General features: G+C 35.3%; 1 long non-coding RNA gene across 1 annotated transcript; it reads right to left on the bottom strand.

Annotated features, from left to right (window-relative positions):
- Window positions 1–358: 358 nt before the first annotated feature.
- Window positions 359–4,486, bottom strand: LOC141553474 (uncharacterized). Its single transcript, XR_012485465.1, has 3 exons — window positions 4,366–4,486; window positions 2,590–2,734; window positions 359–721 (listed from the first exon to the last, which is right to left on the bottom strand). It is a non-coding gene; the product is annotated as an uncharacterized LOC141553474 (long non-coding RNA).
- Between the last annotated feature and the right edge of the window lie 10,899 nt (window positions 4,487–15,385).

Raw genomic sequence — 15,385 nt, forward strand, 5'->3', positions numbered from 1 at the left:
AGCACCAGCCCTGAAGTCAGGAGGACCTGAGTTCAAATCTGGTCTCAGACACTTAACACTTCCTAGCTGTGTGACCCTGGGCAAGTCACTTAACCCCAGTTGCAACAGGAAAAAAAAAAGTCAGGGGAAAAAACAGGTTCAAGTCTTTCTGCTGATATATATTAGTTGTATGGTTTAGACATCTTTCTAAGACTAAATTACAGAGCAAGTCCTCAGTTACACTGATGGAGGGAATTTCTTTTTTGAGAGTTCCACATATTCATGAAATAAATAGACAAAACATTTTATTAACACTTAGTACTTGCATTTGTTAAATATTTATGCTAAAAGTAAAGGAAACATATATAAATAAGCCAGATAGTCCTTGCCCTCAAGAAACTCTGATTTTCTTCTGTAAGTAAAAATGGTACTGGGTGGGGATGTATATGGATGTTCCCAAGATCATATGATGAGATGACGGCCCAAGAATGAGCTACAGAACTGTTCTTGGCAAGATAAGGTGAAATCCCACTGTCAGATTTCAACATGGTTCAAGGGACAGGGTCCAAGGTTCACACAGGAGGGAGATGGGGGATGATGACCAGAATGGAGTTGCATAGGGTGAGGATGACTGGAAAATGACAAAAGTCCTGGTCAAAAAATGGTAGAATTAATTCTATACCCTCAGTGCTGTTTGCATTTCAAATCAACTTCAAATTGTAGATTTTCTGGCATTAGCAATCTGTAACAATTTGGGGGGAGAAGAGGAAGAAATAGGAAGATCTGTCAGTTTCTTTGAAATAATCCTATGTTCAAAGCTGTCTCTATGAAAAAGTATAACATGGCAATTAAACCTAGAAACAGTAAAATAAACAACAAAAAACCCCATTCTACTCTTCCAATCTTTCTCTGATAATAAAAGACATATCTGTTATTATCTTCATTTTACAGATAAAGGGACTTAGATACAAAGAAGTAAGCCATATTTTGTAAGTGAATGGTTAGCTGTACCATTTCTGGATCTAGGTTCGAATCTTTTGGACCAGTGCCCTTTCAATTCAAATGAATACTAATCCATGTTTTGAAACATCTTGTATTCTTATTCCTGATATTTCCTGAATCTTTTGTCTCCAGCTTGTCCAACAAAAAGAACAAGAATAAATTGTCCTTTTTTTTAGCCATAAAAATCAATAATCAATGCCATAAATCAACTAATCACCAGGCATTTAACAATGCTTGTTGGAGTCAGGCCCTCTGCTAGGCACTTGGGTTATAATGACAAAATTAAATAGTTCCTTCCTAAAAAAAGTTTATATTCTTATAGGCAATAGCAAAAGGATATGTAATGAAACCTGATAATAGGACATTTATTTATTGTTAGCTTTTAGAAAAGGATATTTATTTTGAAGATATAGTAATATATAAAGTACAAACTTTCTCCCCTAGAACTTTGGGGACTCATTCTCTCCTACCCTATTCAGTCTTTGGGAGAGTGATCCCAAATTTAGTTCAGTTCCTACATAGCATAGGAAAAAGTGCCATAAATTTCTTATCTAAATGGATACTCGGGGCATTGATGCTTATCTGGTTGCAGAGCCAGATGGCACAGGATTCCTGGAAACCCTGATGCTTTCCTGACATATTGTAATTCACAAGGCAAGCCTCCAGATTAGTCTTCCTCACTTTGAATGAAAGAATAAAAGCAGAAGGAGGTAATGGACCAAGAATTGTTTTCACAGGGCTGCAGTACAGTAAAAGATAAAGTTCAAGGCTTCTCCACTCAAAGCTTTACCTCTTAACACACACCATCAAGGAAAGAGTCAAACCACTAGATTGTAGCCAAAAGAGTAAAGTTCTACATTGGAGCATTTAAAACAAATTGAGTGGGCTGCTTTAGGACAAAGGTAGGGACACAACATGGATAGTAAGCCTTCCACGTAGTTCTGGGTTGATGGTGTTCTACCTTTTTTAATCACTTACCCTTCACCCCCTTAATCACTCTCTTGAGTTTAGAGGTGACAACTTTCAAGCCTCTAATGAGGCTATTGCTATATCTACTGCAACTTAGTCTCTCTTAGCTTAATAAAAGAGAGACTAAGCGACAGTGCAAAATGGTACACTGGAGGGTCTAAAGAGGCAAAACGAATAGCTTCTGGGAGATGGCGGAGAAGCCAAAGCAACTCCTGATCTTGTATCCTCTGATGTCCTGCTTACTAAAATACATGGAAAAGGAATTCCAGGCCGTGGTGACAGTCTTCCTCTTATCCCAAAGACTCTGAAAAATCAAAGTGTTAGGCTCAATTCCCAACCCACTTTTTTTTCTTTTTCTTTTTTTCTCCTCTCCTCTTTTCTCCTCTTCTCTCCTTCTTTCCTCCTTATCTTCCTTCCTTCCTTCCTTTTTTTCAAGTAATTCCTTAAGAAGTTGTGTGTATAGATGTGCAAAAATGTTTGTGGTAGACCTTTTTGTCGTGGCAAGAAACTGGAAACTGAGTGGATGCCCATCAATTGGAGAATGGATGAATAAATTGTGGTATATGAATGTTATGGAATATTACTGTTCTGTAAGAAATGATCAGGAGGATGATTTCAGAAAGGCTTGGAGAGACTTACATGAGCTGATGTTGAGTGAAATGAGCAGAAGCAAGAGATCAATGCTGATGAACATGACTCTTCCCAACAATGAGATGATTGAGGCCAGTTCCAATGATCTTGCAATGAAGAGAGCCATCTGCATCCAGAGAGAGGACTGTGGAAACTGAATGTGGAACACAGCATAGCATTTTCACTTTTTTATTATTGTCTGCTTACATTTTATCTTCTTTCTCTTTTTCTTTCCTTTTTGATCTGATTTTTCTTGTGCAGCAAGAGAATTGTATAAATATTTACACATACTGGATTTAACATGTATAACATATATTGGATTGCTTGCCATCTAGGGGAAGGTGTGGGGGGGGAAAGGGGAAAATCTGAACACAAGACTATACAAGGGTCAATATTGAAAAAAATTATCTGTGCATATGTTTTGAAAATAAAAAGCTTTTAAAAAAAGTTGTGTATCTATTTAATTAAAGCTTTTTAATTTTCAAAACATGTGCAAAAGAGTTATTTGTAAAAATAGTTTTTAGTGTTTATTTTATAAGATTTTGAACTCCAAAATTTTCTCCCTCACTCCCTTCCCTTCCCCCCACTCAAGAGGTTAGCAATCTGATATAGGTCATACATGTGCAATCATATTAAACACATTTCCACATCATGAATTCATTTTTCTGAATGTTTTACAATATATAAAAACAAAATACATAGAATTATAATACTGAAATATGGTTATTAAAATATATATTTTAAAATTTGTGGACTCCATACTAAGAATCTCTGGTGTAGAAGGAAAGCCTTACTCGAACACAGATAGTAAGGCAGGTAGGTGGCATAGTGGATAGTGTTGGGCCTAGAATCAGGAAGACTTATTTTTGCAAATTTGTAAATTTAAACACTTACTAGCTATGTGGCCTTGGGCCAGTTACTTAACCCTATTTGCCTCAGTTTCCGCATCTGTAAAATGAATTGGAAAAGGAAATGACAAAACACCAGTATTTTTGCCAAGAAAATCCCCCCAAAATGTGATCACAACGAGTTGTACATGACCGAAACAATTCAATAACAACAACAAAAAAAAATAAATAGCAACAAATTTATGCCTTATTCCTGCCAATGGTACTACCATGGAATAAGGCATAAACAGGAAAAAAAAAAAAGACAAAAGACAAAAGAAGAAAAATTAAAGGGAAGCAGGAAAAGCAAAGAAACACAAAAGAAACCTGCAATGGTAAGCAATGATAGAATATCAGGAATAACCACCTCCCAGACCTCTTAGTCAGCCAAGTACCTTGGAGTCAAACCAGATAACAGCAAGTCAGCAGTGGTAGATAAGGAATCAGGAGCCATGCAAGCAGAAAAAAGATTGTTTGAGGCAGGTACATTTTAGGGATCAGAGTAATAAATGAGTCAGAATCAAATAGGCAAGCCAGAGTTAGAGCATACATGAATGGTATCAGTATATACCACAGATCAGAAACCAGGTAAAGAGAAACAAAACTCAGAAAGACATAAATAGAGCAGAATGGGACAGAAGAAGTCCAAACAAATAGTCAAGAACACAGATCTATATAAATGAAAAGAGTAAGATAAATATCAAGACAAGGAATAGTACTGATTGTTAAAGCAGAAGGCTACCTTACCTCAGGAACCAAAATCCCTAAATATGATGGACCTGAGGCTTTCCAGTACAGAATTAAGAACCCCAAAGGAGCAGCTAGATAGGGATAGAGCACCAACACTGGAGTCAAAAGAACCTGGGTTCAAATTCGAGCTCAGACATTTAATACTTACTAGCTGTGCAATCCTGGGCAAATCACTTAACTCCAATAGCCTCACCAAAAAACAACAATTATGAACCCCTACTTGTAGTGATAAATGCCTGAAAAAGCAGTTTCCGACGTGAGTTTCTTGCTGTACACCAGATCATAATAATTCTTGTCTCTTCCAACCTTATTTTTCTAAATCCCAATGGAATTTGAACTTAAACAAAACTGGTGACATATGATGTGATGCTCAGATCATCTAGTCCAATCCTCTCTCTTTACTAATGAAGAAACAAATTCACAAGAGATTGTGACTTGTCTATAGTCACATAACTACAAATTATTGAAAGAGAGATTCAAACCCAGGTATCTCCAGATTTCAAGTCAGATGTTGCCTCCATGAAGCCACTATGATGTTTTTAAGTTCTTTTATTTTTATGAATTGAGATGGTTTTTTAAATAAGACGCATTTTAAACAATGAGAAAAAAAAAGAATCTGATGTTGCTTTTAAGTCATAACTAAGAATTTAACTAAAAACTATGGACTTGACAAATACAGGCTATTTCAAAAGTCTTTATTTTAAACTTCAGCTGAAAAAATTGCACTAAGACTCTTGAAGCACCCTAAATAGCCACCAACCTTGAATGGTTAATTTTCAGATATGTTTGAGTGATTGGAACACAAGATTATAAGGGATATCTATATTTAACGGTAACTCTAGTCATAACATTATGAAAACAAACATAATGACCAAATGTCTGACATCATGTAGCTCAGACTTTTTTTTAATTTTTAATTTTTTCTAATCTATGGGCTTTGACCCAAAATGGAAAATTTGAACCCAAAGAGAATGTTGACATATTCTTTGAACAAGTACGGACAAAGTAGAAATGAGAAATAGTTTGTCAACAGAAAACTGGAAGAGTATGGACAGATTCCTGTGGGAACGAGTTGTTCTCATTGGTGACCCAGTTTTCAAGATCTGGGCTAGAAAATGAATGACTATATTACCACTTAATTAGAAACTTCTGACAGGACCTAAAGCCCAGTTAGCTGTGTTACACATTTTTAAAAATTGCATTTTATTGTGTTTTAGAGTTTACAAAGTACTTTCACAGCTATTATCTCACCACACTTTGTCTGGTAAGTGAAGCAGATCCCATCTCTGACACATGTGGCTTTCAGCAAGAAACTTAATGTCCCTAAGCCTTGGTTTCTTCATCTTTGTAAGAAGGGAGTTAAACTAGATGATCTCCAAAATCCCTTCCAATTCTAAATCTGTGATCCTACATTGCTATTTCTGTCTGACAGATGAGAAAACTGAAGCACTGAAAAACTGTGACTTGCCAAAGGCTATGGAACTAGGACATAATGATGATGATAAACAATAGGTAACTTTTATATGGTACTTACTATGTGCCAGGCACCATGCTAAGTGCTTTATAATTATGTCATTTGGTTTGTAGCAGCTTTTTTTGTACTGACAAGGAACTGGAAATTGATTGGATGCTCATCAGCTAGAGAATGGCAGAATAAGTTATGGTATAGGAATGTAATAGAATATTATTGTTTTATAAGAAATGACCAGCAGGATGATTTCAGAACAGCCAGGAAAGCCCTACATGAACTGATGCTGAGTGAAGTGAGAAGAACCAGGAGACTATTGTACACAGTAACAACAAGATTATGTGATGATCAACTGTGATGAATTTGGCTCTTCTCAACAATTCAGTAATTCAAGATCATCCCAATAGACTTAGAATGGAACATGCCATCTGCATCCAGAAAGAAAACTGTGGAGAGTGAATGTAATTCGAAGTGCAGTATTTTCACTGTTTTGTTTTTTGTTTTTTTTTGTTTTTTATCTTTCCCCTTTTGGCCTTGTTTTTCTTGCACAGCATGACAAATTTGGAAATATGTTTTAAAGGATTGCACATAGTTAATTTAGATTATTTGCTGTCTTGAGGAAGAGGGAAGAGAAACAGGGAAGAAGAAAAATTTGGAATACAAAGCTTTATAAAAATGAATGTTGAAAACTATATTTATATGTATTTGAAAAGATAAAATAATAATTGTGTCATCTGATCCTCACAACAATCTGAAAAGTAAGTACTATTATTATCCCCATTTTATAAATGAGGAAACTGAGGCAAAAGGTTAACTGACTTGCTCAGGGTCATGTAGCTAGTAAGGGTGCATCAGCAAAGCAGAAAAGAAGGCCTCTAAAGCCATTTCCATTAATAAAATCATCAGTTTCTGTGATGAACTATTTAATACTGCCAATGACTTTTGTGGCAAGAATTTTCATTAAATGTGGCTATAACATACACAGGAGCAGTTTCTGGGCTGTATTTCCACAAGGGTTGCTTCCCCAAATGACAGCTTTAGGCACTGAACTGGAAGCATTGCTATTCCCCAAACTCCTGGGCCCAGGGTCTTGATCTGCTTCTCTCAGAGATTGAGTAGAGCTGGTGATTATGGTGGGTGAAAAATGAAATGGCTGAGGAAACAAAAGTTCTGAGCATATCAATTTATTAAACAATGAACTACAGTGCCCAACAAATGGCACCAGACCTCCTCAGCTTAGGCTTGAAGCCAGTACAAGGGGAGACATTATGTATTATATACATTTATACAACATTCAGTAATCTGATTCCTAATTTGATGAAAGTTTAGGGGGCAGCTGAGTGGCGCAGTGGTGGTTTGGGGAACACTGATATTCCAGTCTTTTAAGCTCAGGGTTCTGGGTTGTCTTTTCCAGGTCTGAAGGGAGATAATGGTCAAGGTGAAAGTAGTGGTGTGACTTGCCTTTTATTTGCCCTTCAGGGAATAATAAGCCTAGGAATGTAGGTTGGAGCCAAATTGCGAAAGCTAAACCCAAAATTGACCACGGATGTGGATTTAGCTTCTTGATCTCACATAGAATATTTAAAGAGAGAAGTTGTTCTCTGCTGCTGACATCGGAACATAAAAGCCGTTTTGCTAAAACTATTTACTGGTTTACTAGGGTGTAGCAGCTTTGCATGCTACAGCTTTTTTAAAGCCACAGGTGAGAGTTAGGTGGAGCAGGTGGACACCAAAGTGGAAAGCAGCCCAGAAAAGAGCTCAGCAGCCCTACACCAGAGGTACTAGTCTTTTTGGACACTGCCCCACTGGATCCTCTTCTTTTTTCTCTCTTTACTCCTTCGCATGGTAGTAACATTCCCACAGATTTAATTACCATCTCTAAAAGAATCTGGTGATTCTCAAGTCTTCTTAACCTCTCTATTGACCTCCAATCTTGTATCTTCAATTGTTTTCCAAAAACATCTCAATAGATATCTTAAAAACTCGTCCCAATCTGAAATTATTTTCTTTCTCCCTACACTCTCCTAACTTCTGTATTACTATCAAAGGTACAACCATCCTCCCAGTCTCTCAGATCTAATCTTAAGTGTCATCTTCAACTCTTCACCATCTCTCATCTTCCATATCCAATCTGTTATCAAAGCCTGATGATTTCACTTTTGTAAGATCTCTAAAATATTCTCCCTTCAATAGAAGATGTCATCCACATCCAGAGAGACCTATGAAACTAAATGTGAATCAAAGCATAGTATTTTCATATTTTGCATTTATTTATTTACTTTTTCTTTCTTTTGGTTTTTTTTCCCTTTTGGTCTGATTTTTCTCGCACATCATGACAAATATGGAAATATATTTAAAAGGATTGCACATGTTTTACCTACATCAGATTGCTTCCTATCTTAGGGAAGGGAGAAGGAGAAAAAAATTAGAACACAAAATCTTGCAAAAATGAATGTTGAAAACTATCTTTACATGTATTGGGAAAAATAAAATATTATTGAGAAAAAAACAAAAAAATATTCTCCCTTCTCTCCTCTGACAATACTAACACCCTAGTGCAGGCCCTTATCAACTCATATTTGTAGTATTTGTACTATATAGCCTGCTGGTGGATCTGCCTACCTAAAGTCTCTCCCTACTCCAATCCATCCTCATTTCAGTCACTAAAATTATTTTTCTAAAGTACAGATATGGCATGTCACTTTTCCCTTCTTAATAGACTCCTATGCCTCCCTATGACCTCAGGGATCAAATATAATATCCTCTATTTTATATTTGAAGTTCTTTGTAGCTTACCCCCTCAATATTTCCAAGCTTCTTAAACCCTTTTCTTTTCCTCACACTATTCAAACCAATGGTGCTGGCCTTCTTGCTGTTACAGAAACAAGACACTTGATTTCTCAGCTCCTAACATCTTCTCTGGGTTCCCTATGTCTGGCATGTATGTTCTCCTTCCTCATTGCCACCTTTTGGCTTCTCTAACTTTGGTCAAGTCCCAGTAAAAATCCTATCTTCTACAAAAAGCATTTACCGATCCTTTTTAATTCTAGTGTCTTCCCTAATAATAATTTTTAAATTTTCTTTGTGTGTAGCTTATTTGTACACATTTGTTTGCTTGTAGTCTTCCCCATAAGATTAAGCTCCTTGAAAGCAGGGACCATCTTTTGCTTCTTTTTGTACCCCATAATGTCTGGCATATGTTAGGTGTTTAATAAATGTTTATTGACTGGCCACCAGGTTCTGAGATTTGTCACCTTGAATCTCATAAATAATTCATTTTTTCTACAATCAGTAGCTCAGGGTTTTGTATCTTGAGGATACTCAGATTGTCAAGATTACTTTCAATGATTTTTATTTTCTCCTTATTCTAAAGACACCTTCCCTGCTTATCAGAGTTGATCAAGAACTAGAAGATAGGTGGTATAGTATAGTGGAAAAAGCAAGGATTTTGGAGTTAAGCTTTTTCTACAAAACTTGCTGGTGCTTTGTGTTTATTTAGTATTTTATTTTTCCCAATTATATATAAAACAATTTTAAACTTTCATTTTTAAAATTTTGAGTTTCAAATTCTTTCCCTTCCTCCCTCCCCACACCACCTCATTAAGAATGTAAACAATTCAATACAGGTTATACTTGTATAATTATGCAAAACATTTCCATAATAGTCATGATGTAAAAGAAATCGCTCAAGAAAGATAAAGTTTAAAAAAAAGTATGCATCATTCTCTATTCAGACATCATCAGTTCTTTCTCTGCATATGGATAACTTATGATAACAAAAGTCCTTCGGTGTTGTCTTGGATCATTGTGTTGCTGAGAATAGTGATGACATTCATAGCTGATCATCTTACAATATTGCTGTTACTTTGTACACAGTACATTTTCACTTTGCATCAGTTCCAGGGTTTTTCTGAGAGCATCCTGCTCATCATTTCTTACAGTATAATAGTATTCCATCATAATTACATATCACAATTTATTCAGCTACTCCCAATTAAAAGTTTCCTTTCAATTTCCAATTCTTTGTCCCCAGAAAAGAGGTGCTATTAATATTTTTATACATATAGATCCTTTTTCTTTTTGTTTTTAAATCTTTTTTTGGATGCAGACTAGTAGTGGTATTGCTAGGTCAAAGGGTATGCATGGTTTTATAGCTGTTTGGGTGTAGCTCCAAATTGCTCTACAGAATGGTTAAATCAGTTCTCAATTCCATCAACTTTGCATTAATGTCTCATTTTTCCTTCATCTCCTCCAACATGTGTCATTTTTTACTATCCTATTAGCTAACCTAATAAGTATGTGGTAATACTTCAAAATTGTTTTAATTTGCATTTCTGCAATCAATAGTGAGTTAGAATATTTTAATATGATTATAGATAGCTATGATGACTTTATCTGAAAGCTGTTCTTAACTTTTGATCATCATTTAATTGAGGAATGACTTATTTTTATAAATTTGACTCAATTCTCTGTATGTTTGAGAAATGAGGCCTTTATCAGAGAAATTTGCTTCAAAATTTTTTCACAATTGCTCTTGTTAATATATCTCCCCCATTTATTCTATTCTCTCTCTTCTTTTATCCTGCCCCTCCTCTAAAGTATTTCACTTCTGTCAACTACCTCCCTTAATCTGCCCTCCTTTTTATTACACATGCCCTTTTTTATTCCCTTCCCCTCCTACTATCCTGTATGTTAGATAGATTTACTCAGTTAAATGTGTATGTTATTCCCTCTTTGAGCCAGTTCAGATGAGAGGAAGGTTCACCCATTCCTCCTTAACTTCTTTTTCTTCACTTCCACTGTAAAAGCTTTCTCTTGCCTCTTTTACCTGTGATAATTTACCCCATTCTATCTCTTCCTTTCCTCTCTCTCTCTCACTGATGTTTTGTGATTAAAAAAAAAAAGAACAGAAATTAAGTGCTTGGATTTGGTCAGGGAGTGTTAAACAAATTGTTGGATGAAACATTGTTGTGCTACATGGCATGATCAATACAGCCAGATCATGCGTAGTACAAATTATGAACTCCTGAAGTGGCTACATTACTTGGATCCACAGTCTATATTTCCATTGTCCTAGAACTAATTATCATATTTTATATAATTATAACATGAAATCATACATATTTAAATACACATAACCCTTTTAATGAATTCATTATTTGTATTAATTGGCAACTAGCCATATGAGACATGCAGAGAAATATGGGAAGACTGATGCAAAATGAAGTAAGCCATACTAGGAAAACAAATGCATAATGATTATAATGATGTAATGGTAAAGGACAATGCAATCACTCTGAAAATTGTATAATTACAATGATCAGCCTTATTCCTGGCAAAGAGGTGAGAAAATGTGCTTTCCTTCTTTCACTGGAGTGTTGGAGGAGTATAGGTCTGAAATGTTGAATACCATATCAGACACAGTTTATGTGATGTATGGTTTTGTGATTTTTTCTATCTTTGTTATAAAGGAAAGATCATAGACAGTGGGAGGAGAGGAGTATATTTGGAAATGAATGTGATATAAACAATTAAAGGCATAAATAGACAAAAAAAACACTCATTGGTGCTTTTCAAATGTGAATTTGACTAATGACAAGGGTGCTAAGTTTTTATATCAACTTTTCATTAATATGTGTGGGGGTGAAGAATAAAGAGATAAGTCACATAACTATTAAGATTTTCTTTTACACAAAGTAACACTCCCTCAGCATTTTCTTGGCAGCTTGTAACACATGCTTTTGCACTATTCCATTCCCAACAGATTGTACTAATGGGTCTGCCATCCCTGGAAATTCTGCCGTATTTTGACACCATCATATTCTCAGGGACAACCATTTGAACCTACTCTTCCACAAATCAAGTAGCATTTTACATTTTGATCAGATGTCTTCAAATGTATGACCTTGAATACATATTTTTAAAAACCAACAACAACAACATTAAATGTGTATTTGGACCTGTTGATTCAAATCAATTTTGATATAGGTTCAAGGTATAATTCTAAATGAAAATTGCTCAATCTTATTAACCAGTTTCAAAAAGTGAGTTTTTACCAACCCTGTTCCTGAAATGTAACAGTTCCACAACTACCACATACAACAATAATCACTATCTGAGTGATTTTATTGGTTGCAGCTAGAAAGTTTGTCACATTTTCATTTTAAATTAATTTTTATCATGAACAATTAAAATCCCATGTCCTCTCCTCCTCAACTTTTGCATTCTCAGTTCAAGGGAGAATATTTTTGTCAAGCCTAATTTTAAAAATATGGTTCAATCTCCATTCCATGCAGCATCTCTATTCATAGGCTAGGGAGCAATTACAAATCAAATAGCAAAGTATTTTTTATTAAGAGAAAATAACAAGATAACTCACAGGAAAATGGGAGTTGAAAACATTCTCCTCCATCTCATATCATAGGCACAGGCATCCACAGAAAAGTAATAATTCCAAAAATAATAGGTGAAGCTAGGAAACTCTTTGTAGGGGAAGAAAAAGGATGGGAAATTAACCTCTAATTTCCCACATTCTTCCAGATTGGTTTTAGTAATCAGACATATATAGATGCTTCTCCTGTATAATAATTTGCCTTAATGACTGTAGACTTACCTGCATGGCTCCTATTCCTAATTCTGACCAATGACTATCTTCCAAGTCATGGTAGGAAGTATTAGGTGCATCCCAAAACACTTCTCCATAGCTACCTTTTTTATTCTTCCTTGTTCCTCCTTTTTCCTCAGTTACATTTAAGACAAATTTTTACATTTGTTTTTAAAACTTTGAGTTCTAAATTCTCTCCCTTTTTCCCACTCTCATCCCCCATTAAAGTTATGTGAAAATTTTCCATAAAAGTCATGTTGTGAAAGAAAACGTAGATCTCCCCCTTAAAAAATTCAAGAAAAATAAAGTGAGAAAGAAAGAGAGAGAGAGAGAGAGAGAGAGAGAGAGAGAGAAAGAGAGAGAAAGAGAGAAAGAGAGTGAGAGAGAGAAAGAGAGAGAGAGAAAGAGAGAAAGAGAGTGAGAGAGAGAGGGAGAGAGAGAGAGAGTGAGAGAGAGAGAGAGAGAGAGGGAGAGAGAGAGAGAGAGAGAAAGAGAGGGAGAGAGAGAGGTAGGGAGGGAGGGAGGGAAGGGGAGAGAGAGAGAGAGAGAAAGAGAGAGAGAGAGAGAAAGAAAGAGAGAGAGAGAGAGAGAGAGAGAGAGAGAGAGAGAGAGAGAGAGAGAGAGAGAGAGACACAGAGACACAGAGACACAGAGACACAGAGAGAGAATGATTCAATCTGTATTCAGACACAATCAGTTCTTTTTCTGGGTTTAGACAGCATTCATCATAAGTTCTTCAGAGTAGTTGTGGATCATTGTATTGTTGAGAGTAGCAAAGTCATTCATAGCTAATCATCTCATAACATTGCTATTACTTTATACACAGTACATTTCACTTTGCTTGAGTTCATGGTGGGCTTTCCAGGTTTTTCTGAAAGTATCCTGCTCATCATTTCCCACAGAATAATAATATTCCATTATAATCATATACCATAATTCATTCTTGTTGGTTTGAGTTGTTTATAGGCATCAATAAATATACTGTCACTACTAGGTGCTGAGAATAAAAAAAAAAAAGTTAAAAACAAAACTTTTTTTTCCTCAAGTGGCTAACATTCTAGTGGGGAGATAATATGTAAACAATTAAAAACATACAATCACATACCATAATTTGACCATTCCCCAACTGATGGGCATCCCCTCAACGTCCAATTTTTTGCCCTGAGAAAAGAAATAAATATAAGAAGTTTTCAATATTTTGTGGATATATGTCCTTTTTTCTTTTTTAAAAAAAATCTCTTTGGGATTCATGCCTAGAAGAGGTATTGTTAGATCAAAAAATATGCATGATTTTATAGCCCTTTGGTCATAGTTCATCTTTTTTTGATCAATTGAAGCATGGATAGCGTTTTTTATTAATTTGACTCAGTTCCCTTTATGTTTGAGAAATGAGACCTTATCACAGAAATTTGTTTCAAAATTCTTTTTACAATTACTATTGCTAGCTTTATCCCATTTATTCTATTTTCTCTTTCTTTTCACCCTATTCATCCTCAAAATTGTTTTGCTATCAACCATTCACTCCCAATATGCCCTCTCTTTCATCACCCTCCCTCTTCCCATATCCCATTTCCCTTCTACTTTCCTGCAGGGTAAGATAAATTTCTATACCCATATTGAGTGTGTGTTATTTCCTCTTTAAGCTAGTTCTGATGAGAGTATAGAGTCACTCATTTCCCTTTCCTCCCTCTTTTCCCCTCCATTGTAAAATGTTTTTCTTGCTTCTTTTCATAATAATTTACAGCATTTTACTTCTCCCTTTCCTTTTCTCCCAGTACATTTCTCCCCTTAATTTCACCATTAAAAAAAGATATTATCCCTTCATATTCAACTCATACCTGTGCCCTTTGTAAATATATACTTTTTATTACTGCTATAATAATGAAAAAGTTCTAATGAGTTACAAGTATCATTCACCCACATAGGAATGTAAACAGATAAAATCCCTTATTCTATCCCTTTCCTGATTAACTTCTTGTGCTTCCCCTGAGTCCTATATTTGAAAATCAAAATTTCTATTTAGCTCTGGTCTTTTAATCACAAATGCCTGAAAATCCTCATTTCATTGAATTTCTGCCTTTTCCCCTGAAGGAGCATACTCAGTTTTGCTAAATAAGTGATTCTTGATTATAATCCTAGCTCCATTGCTCTCCAAAATGTCATATTCCAAGCCCTCTGGGCCTTTAATGTAGAAGCTGCTAAATCTTGTGTTATCCTGATTATGACTCCATTGTACTTGAATTATTTCTTTCTGGATGCTTGCAATATTTTCTCCTTGACTTGGAATTTCTGGAATTTGATTATAATATTCCTGGGAGTTTTAATTTTGAGATCTCTTTCAGGAGGTGATCAGTGTATATTTTCAATTTCTATTTAACCTCTGGTTTTAGAATATCATGTCAGTTTTACTTGAGAATTTCTTCAAAGATGATGTCCAGGCTCTTTTTTTTTTATCATAACTTTCAGGTAGACCAATAATTTTTAATTATCTTTTTTCAATCCATTTTCCAGGTTTTTCCACTGAGACACTTTACTTTTTTCCCTATTTTTTCATTTTTAAAAAACTTTGCTTTATTACATCTTAATTTCTCATAGTCATTAGCTTCCATTTGTTCAATTCTATTTTTTAAGGAATTATTTTCCTTAGTGAGCTTTTGCACTTCCTTTCTCATTTGGCCAATTTTGCTTTTTAAGGCATTCTTCTCATTAGCTTTTTAGATCTCCTTTTGCATCACTCTCAGTTCTCTTCCTAATTTTCCCTTTATCTCTCATTTTCAAAATTCCTTTTAAGCTCTTTTATGGCCTGAGAGCAATTCTTATTTTTCTCAGAGGCTTTGGGTGCAGGAGCTTTGACTTTGTAATCTTCTTCTAAGTGTGTGTTTTAATCTTCCTTGTTACCTACCATAATAACTTTCTATAGTCCGAATCTTTTTTTCTGTTATCTGCTCATTTTCCTAGCCTATTACTTGGCTTTTAACTCTTTGTTAAAGTAGGAATCTGTTACCAGGGTGAACTATCCTAAGCTTCTGGAATTTTGTGCAACTATTTTCAGAGATCCTTCTAGGGATCTCTGACCACAAGCCCTCTTTTTTGCCT

The sequence above is a fragment of the Sminthopsis crassicaudata genome, chromosome 2 (assembly GCF_048593235.1).
Source record: "Sminthopsis crassicaudata isolate SCR6 chromosome 2, ASM4859323v1, whole genome shotgun sequence".
NCBI lineage: Eukaryota > Metazoa > Chordata > Mammalia > Dasyuromorphia > Dasyuridae > Sminthopsis > Sminthopsis crassicaudata.